The following is a 7,933-nucleotide window of genomic DNA, read 5'->3' on the forward strand; positions in this document are numbered from 1 at the left end:
GAAAAACTTTTTAGGCATGATAGGCAAGTAATTTTTTTGTAATTTCATACTTAAATTTTTTTGTATGTTTCACCCACAACTAAACAGAAACAAAAAGGAAAAAACAAAATCTACTTAGTGAAGAAAGCAAACAAGCACACACGAGAATATCAACCCCCGCTATTGCTTCCCCGGCAACGGCGCCAGAAGTGATAAGTGCAGGGAATCATCGTAGCAATTTCCAAATGTGGAAGTGATAAGTATGGAGTGTCGAACCCACAAGGAGCTAAAGGTAAGATCAATATTCTCTCAAGTCCTATCTGCCACTGATACGACTCTACGTACACCGAACGTTTGCTTCCAACTAGATACGAGAAATTAAACTACGTTGTGGGTATGAAGAGGATAACTTTGCATGATATCAGATAGCTAAAATATAAAAGTAGGTACTGTTATCATAAAGTTAGAATATATTACTAAATAATATAAATAGCGAGTGTGGAATAATGATGGATCGGTGTGCGAAATTGTCCTAGGCAATTGCTAACAAGATCGGTAATCACTATTGCAATTTCATATGAGGGAAAGGCATAAGCTAACATACTTTCTCGTCTTGGATCATATGCACTTATGATTGGAACTCTAGCAAGCATCCGCAACTACTAAAGATCATTAAGGTAAAACCCAACCATAGCATTAAAGAACCAAGTCCCCTTTATCCCATACGCCGTGACCCACTTATCCGTGTTTATGCTTCTGTCACTCAAGCAACGCAGACAATAAGTAAACCATGGACATATTGGAACACCCTACAGCGGGAATCCCTCACGCTTGCGCGACACGGAGGGCACCATAGGACATCACCAAAATAAAACACACAACTCATACCAATCTAGATCATCAATCAACCCAAAGACAAAGGATATCTACTCAAAACATCATAGGATGGCAACACATCATCGGATCATAATATGTGGCATAAAGCACCATGTTCAAGTAGGGATTACAGCGGGGTGCGGGAGAGTGGACCGCATAAAAGAGATGAGGATGGTGATGATGGTGAAGACGATCACCACGGCGATGATTCCCCTCCCGATGGCACTCCGGCGCCACCAAGAGAGAGGAGGAGAGGTTCTCCCCCTTGTGCTTCCTCCTCCATGCCCCCCTAGATGGGGAGAGGTTCTCCCTCTGGTCCTTGGCCTTCATAGCGATGATGGCCCCTCCGGGATCCTCCTCCATGGCCTCCGGTGTAACGCCCCGAGACCGACGCTCCAGATGCGTTCCATGTTTTGCGTGTCAGCTCTGTTATTTATTTTGTTGTTGCATTTCTTCATTACATCATCCGCATTTGTTTTCATAAAACTTGCATCCGCTCGTAGTTGCCGCGCCCCCCCTTACGTTCGTTGACCATTCTGAGTCTAACCGGATTTTTCGATTCTCTCTTGTCTGACCGTTTGACCCTCTCTGCACAACCACCGAACCCCTCCTTGCGCAGTGCATAGACCCCTCTCGCGCGTCCGGAACCTCCCCGAACCCGACCCGGGTTGTTGTCACCGTTGGATTCGGATCATCCCCAAACATCTACAAAACACCACCGTTTTCTTTGTTGGACTCCCCTAGCCTATTTTTCTTGATCGTCCGATTTAAATCGGAGGGCCTAATAGCCTCTAATCTAATCCCATGAGATATATATAGGTCCAACCCTAAGATCTAGGGATCTTGTCCCATCCTCCTAGCCGCCGCCGCCACTCCTCTTTTGTCTCCTCCCACCTCGGGTTCTTCCCCGATCCAATCCTCCCTCGTTTTCTTCACTGGACCAATCCCGCAGCGCTCCTCCTCCTCCTGCACTAGCCCTGCTTGTCCCTGGCCTCCTCCTCGCTCTCTCTCTCACACACATCTCTCTCTCTGTACTTGCCGCAGCAAGGAACCGCCGCCGCCAAGTACTTGCCGGGAGCGACGCCGCCCGGATCTGGCCGTCTCCGCGTCGCCCGCCCGTTCCCCGCCTCTGGCAACGGCCGCCGTCCGCCGCCGTACAGCCGACCGCCATGGCACCCTGCTCGAGCTCGTCGTCCCCTGCGCCTCAAGCTCCTCCTGCCGGAGCCGCAAGTCCCGTGCCTCTGCGTTCAGCGCCGCCGTCTGCATCCCGCCTGAACGGATCGAGCGATCCTGCTCATCCCGCGCCGTGCCAAGCTGTCGTCTCCTGCCTCGTCGCGCTCGCCATCCCCTACTGCGGCCTCTGCTTCCCTGCTCCAAACCGAACACCTTGCCACCCTGGCAAGCATGGCCTCGCCTTCGCGCCTCCGACAACTGTCCTCGTCGTCGCCGGCAACCCCAGGCAGGCCCCGTCGTGCCCTGCCATCTCCCTCGCCGTCTCCGTTTTTTCTTCTCTGAATTCCCTCTGTCGTCGTTCTTCAGGCAACAGCCGACGCCGTGGACGCTAACCGCCAAGCCGTCGCCTTCCACCAACGCCATGGCCTCGGATCTAGCCGGTTCCTGCGGTCCCTCGCCCCGCCAAGTCCCTCGCCTCGTCGCCCCTTCGCCCGCTCGTCGGAGCTCTGCTCCAGGCGCCGCCCGCAGTTCCCTGCTTCGGACAGGGGAACAAGCGCACGAGCAGCGTTCGCGTTGACCGCGGCCCCGCGCCTCCTCGTTCGATCCAGCCTCCTGGGCCGCAAGCAAGCACCAAGGCCCAGCGCCCCTTCCAGCCTCCCTCTCCATCGAGTGGGCCTTGACCCATGGTGAGGCCCCCCCAGCGCCCCTTTGTTATTCTTCTATTGGGCCTGCTCCGGTTTTAGATTCGGCCCAGTGTAGTTTTTTTCCATGTCTGCGATTTAGCTATTATCCAGAGTATTGCAGTTTTATAGAAAAACCCCTCATGTTCATGCATTAATAATTAATTAACCGTGCATCTTTTGTAAATAATTTATATATGTAAAATGTTCAGATTTCTGTGTAGTTTCACAATATGCTGCTCTCATCCATGTTTAAGATGTTTAAGTTGCTGTTTACATTTATTTTACTTAAATAACATGCTAAAATGATTTAATTCATAACTAATTAACCGTAACTCGGTTTTAATTAAATTATATATGTAAATGGGGTAGAAAAATGCCTAGTTTAACATGGTGCACTTCATTTTGCTGTTTAACAACATTAAAATTGCGTTTATGGCAGAACAGTACCAAATCTAAATTATGGACATGAGGATTTTCCGGAATTGTTGTTGTTTGTTTCCGGCCTCATTTAACTTGCTTAAATAGGTAGTTTCATTATGCTTCACCTCTTGCCATGGTAATCAACTTTTAATATTGTTGGGTACATAATGAGAGAGAACTAAATAATTATATGTGGTGTTTCGTAAATATGCAACTCGTTGCATATTGAGCTCCACTTAATTTGTAGTGTTGTTTGTTGCACTTTGCTATGCCATGCCTCATTAAACCGGACATGCATCATATTTGGTTTTGCATCATGCCATGTGTATGTGGTGGTTGTTTACTAGGTTGTTTGTTTCTTTCCGGGTTGCTTCTCTCGTTAGCTTCGGTTTCGTTCCGGAGTTGTGAGGATTCGTTCGACTACATTCGTTTGTCTTCTTCATGGACTCGTTCTTCTTCCTAGCGGGATCTCAGGCAAGATGACCAACCCTCGAAATCACTTCTATCTTTGCTTGCTAGTTGTTCGCTCTATTGCTATGCTGCGCTACCTACTACTTGCTATATCATGCCTCCCATACTGCCACGTCAGCCCCTAACCTTTTCACCCTTCCTAGCAAACCGTTGTTTGGCTATGTTACCGCTTTTGCTCAGCCCTCTTATAGCGTTGCTAGTTGCAGGTGAAGACGAAGTTTGCTCCATGTTGGATTATGTTTATGTTGGGATATCACAATATCTCTTATCTTAATTAATACATCTATATACTGGTAAAGGGTGAAAGGCTCGGCCTTATGCCTGGTGTTTTGTTCCACTCTTGCCGACCTAGTTTCCGTCATACCGGTGTTATGTTCCTTGATTTTGCGTTCCTTACGCGGTTGGGTGATTTATGGGACCCCCTTGACAGTTCGCTTTGAATAAAACTCCTCCAGCAAGGCCCAACCTTGGTTTTACCATTTGCCTACCTAAGCCTTTTTCCCTTGGGTTCTGCAGACTCAAGGGTCATCTTTATTTTAAACCGCCGGGCCAGTGTTCCCCTGAGTGCTGGTCCAAACTAGAGCCACTTACAGCGCCACCTCGGGGAAACTCGAGGTCTGGTTTTAGTTGTACGTAGTGTTCATCTGGTGTGCCCTGAGAACGAGATATGTGCAGCTCCTATCGGGATTTGTCGGCACATCCGGGCGGCTTTGCTGGTCTTGTTTTACCATTGTCGAAATGTCTTGTAAACCGGGATTCCGAGACTGATCGGGTCTTCCTGGGAGAAGGTTTATCCTTCGTTGACCGTGAGAGCTTATGATGGGCTAAGTTGGGACACCCCTGCAGGGTATTATCTTTCGAAAGCCGTGCCCGTGGTTATGTGGCAGATGGGAATTTGTTAATATCCGGTTGTAGAGAACTTGACACTTGACCTTAATTAAAACGCATCAATCGCGTGTGTAGCCGTGATGGTCTCTTCTCGGCGGAGTCCGGGAAGTGAACACGGTTTCTGGGTTATGTTTGACGTAAGTAGGAGTTCAGGATCACTTCTTGATCATTGCTAGTTCACGTCCGTTCCTTTGCTTCTCTTCTCGCTCTTGTTTGCGTAAGTTAGCCACCATACTTGCTTAGTCGCTGCCGCAACCTCACCACTTTACCCCATCCTTTCCTTTAAGCTTAAATAGTCTTGATCTCGCGGGTGTGAGATTGCTGAGTCCTCGTGACTCACAGATACTTCCAAAACAGTTGCAGGTGCCGATGAGACCAGTGCAGGTGACGCAACTGGGCTCAAGTGGGAGCTCGATGAAGATCTTGTTCGTTGTGTTGTTTCTTTTCATGTTGATCAGTAGTGGAGCCCAGTTGGGACGATCAGGGATCTAGCAGTTGGTGTATGATTATCTATGTATTGTGTGAAGTGGCGATTGTAAGCCAACTCTTTATCCCATTCTTGTTCATTACATGGGATTGTGTGAAGATGACCCTTCTTGCGACAAAACCACAATGCGGTTATGCCTCTAAGTCGTGCCTCGACACGTGGGAGATATAGCCGCATCGTGGGTGTTACATCCGGTGATGATGGCCCACTCCAGCAGGGTGCCAGAGAGGGCCTAGATTAATTTCTCGTGGCTACAGAGGCTTGCGGCGGCGGAACTTCCAATCTAGGTTCTGTTCTGGGGTTTTCTTGATTTATAGGAGGAGTTGGCGTTGATTTCACGTCAGGGGGGCCCTCAGGGAGTCCACGAGGCAGGAGGCGCGCCCCAGGCGGTGGGCGCCCCCCCACCCTCGTGGGGCCCACAGGACTCCCCTCCGGTAGATTTTTGTTCCAGTATTTTTCATATTTTCCAGAAAAAATCTCTGCTGATTTTCAGCCCATTCCGATAACTTATATTTCTACACAAAAACAACACCACGGTGGTTCTGCTGAAAATAGCGTCAGTCCGGGTTAGTTCTAATCAAATCATACCAAAATCATAAAAAACTATTGTAAACATGGCATGAATACTTCATAAATTATAGATACGTTGGAGACGTATCATGGCACCAGATAGATCAAATCGATGGGGCCGAGTTTGACTTTAGGTATGGGACATATGTGGAATTGAGAAAGTGGTTGAGGGCTTTGGAGCATATCACTAAGCACTTTGAGCAAGCAAGCCATTAAGCAACACCTCATCCCTTTTAATAGTATTGGCTTTTCCTATGGACTCAATGTGATCTTGGATAACTAAAATAGAAAATGTAGAGTCTTGAGCTTTGTGCTTTTGCCAATCTTGTGTCCTTAGCATCTTGAAGGGGTTCCACATCCTCTTGTCCATGCCACTCCAATGTTGAACTCATCTGAAATATACTAGATAAAAGTATTAGTCCAACAAGAGATATGTTGACATTAATTACCAAAATCACCCAGGGAGCACTTGTGCTTTCAGCGCGGGCTTTCCCGGCGGTCGTCTCCGGTGGCGGCGAGGGGGAGCGGGGGGAGGGGTGGCGGTGGAGGCTAACCCTAGTCACCCCCGAGTCGCCCTAGGGGCGACGCGAGGGACGGGGGAGGGGGGGAAACCTATCATCCGGAGCTGCTCTCGCTGCTCCAACCCAAGACACAACAACAAGGACAACGCCGCAGGCCTGCACATAAACGAATTTTAACCCCGGTGCTCAAGTTCCTGCTCTTCGTGTATTGCGCACCGCCTATTGTGGCCGTGCTTCTCGTTTACAGGAACAGTTTGCGGCCTTGGGACTTGGGAGAGGATTGAACATGAGGCCAAATAATAATGTTTCAGCTCGAATCTTTTTTATTGTCCGAACAATTCCGTCTTTAGTTCTTGGATGCAGTCTTGAACTGTTTTTTTTAGAATATATTAATATCGCGGAAATATCAATTACACGCAGGCTCTGCACCAACAAAATGTTTCGGGGACAACCAGGGTGCACACAATCCAAAAAAACAAAAGTCTCGCCATAGTGATCAACTTCTCTCAGCAACAGCACACAAACCATCACCAAAGACAACACCCGGAAAACAAAAATGTCTCCAAAGCCGACGCCTTCAAGAAGGAAACGGTGCATAAGCTCTGGCGTTGCCCGATCCCAGATCTTAGGTTTTCACCCCAGAGAAAATCCGAGCTCTTAAAACAATACTTTGAGTAAGGCAATTGTGAGGCACAACCAATGAAGGTCAAACCTTTAAGTTTTCACCCTGAAAGTCATGACTCGGCACTCGAGGAGCACCACCAAAAACGAAATCCTCTAGTGTTTCCTCCCCCACTTGTCACTACTGCTTCTGAAAGTTATCAAACACCTGGCTAACCCATCGCCACCAAGGCCCCCTCCGCATTACTGATCCTCCGATCTCATCAACCATGACTTTCTCCACTGTTTTCTACGGAAATCGAGATATCGACATGTCCCATGGTGTCAACAAACAAAAGAGCTTCGCACGCGCCCTCCTGGAGCCGCATAGGCTGATATGGACGCGCACAACCGGATTCTATCCGATCCAGATATCCTTGGGCAAGATCTCTGGCAGTAGTTCCGGAACACGTCGGCGGCCAGATCAAGGAGGACCGATCATGCAGATCATTGCTGTGATGGGATAAGAGCACAAGGACCGCTACCACACCGCTGCCTCCACCACGCCAACGCCATCGCCGCCACGCCGACGCTATCGTCTTGAACTGCTAGTTCTTGAACATGAAGCTGGAGTTGGTAGTCGTTTACTTTCTATAGCGACTTCCATTTTCCCGCATGAAAGAAAAAATACATTTGTCGCAATTCATAATGATCTAGTAGTCTTGGTTTGTTATTATCTACATGTATGCTGCAATTTTTCTACAATGGTGGCCACCTAAAATGCTCTGACTAACAGTAACCCTGAAACGCCCCAATTATATTTGAGATCATATGGGAGTACTCATTAAGGGTGCTTCCAAACTGGTATTTTTTATTGTTGTATGCATGCATGTCTGTATGTCACATAGAATCTACAATACTACCTTACCATGGTTATATCTAGACATGCCCCAACAGTTAATGATAAACATGTCTTTCCTCCATCTTCTCATGCTCCATGCATTGTTGTGCTTTGTGTCTAAGAGCAACTCTAACCGAATCCCAATAACATGTTAGAGGAGTAAAATCCCGGTTTTACTCCTCTAACCGGTACCTAGTCGATCCCCAATCGACATTAGTGGAGAAACATTTATCCTCAGCCGCGCCAAACCTCCCTATTTATCCTCCACCGCTCGGCGGCCGAGTAAAATCCCACGCCTCTCCTCCTCCCCCATCCCCGCTGCTCCCCCCCCCCCCCCCCCGCCCCAGCCGTTCCTCGACCGCCC

General features: G+C 48.4%; 1 long non-coding RNA gene across 1 annotated transcript; it reads left to right on the forward strand.

Annotated features, from left to right (window-relative positions):
* Positions 1-1,700: 1,700 nt before the first annotated feature.
* Positions 1,701-5,059, forward strand: LOC141021540 (uncharacterized). The gene is made up of 2 exons (XR_012182868.1): positions 1,701-2,714; positions 3,515-5,059. It is a non-coding gene; the product is annotated as an uncharacterized lncRNA (long non-coding RNA).
* Positions 5,060-7,933: the final 2,874 nt, after the last annotated feature.

Source organism: Aegilops tauschii, chromosome 4 (genome assembly GCF_002575655.3).
Source record: "Aegilops tauschii subsp. strangulata cultivar AL8/78 chromosome 4, Aet v6.0, whole genome shotgun sequence".
Classification (NCBI taxonomy): domain Eukaryota; kingdom Viridiplantae; phylum Streptophyta; class Magnoliopsida; order Poales; family Poaceae; genus Aegilops; species Aegilops tauschii.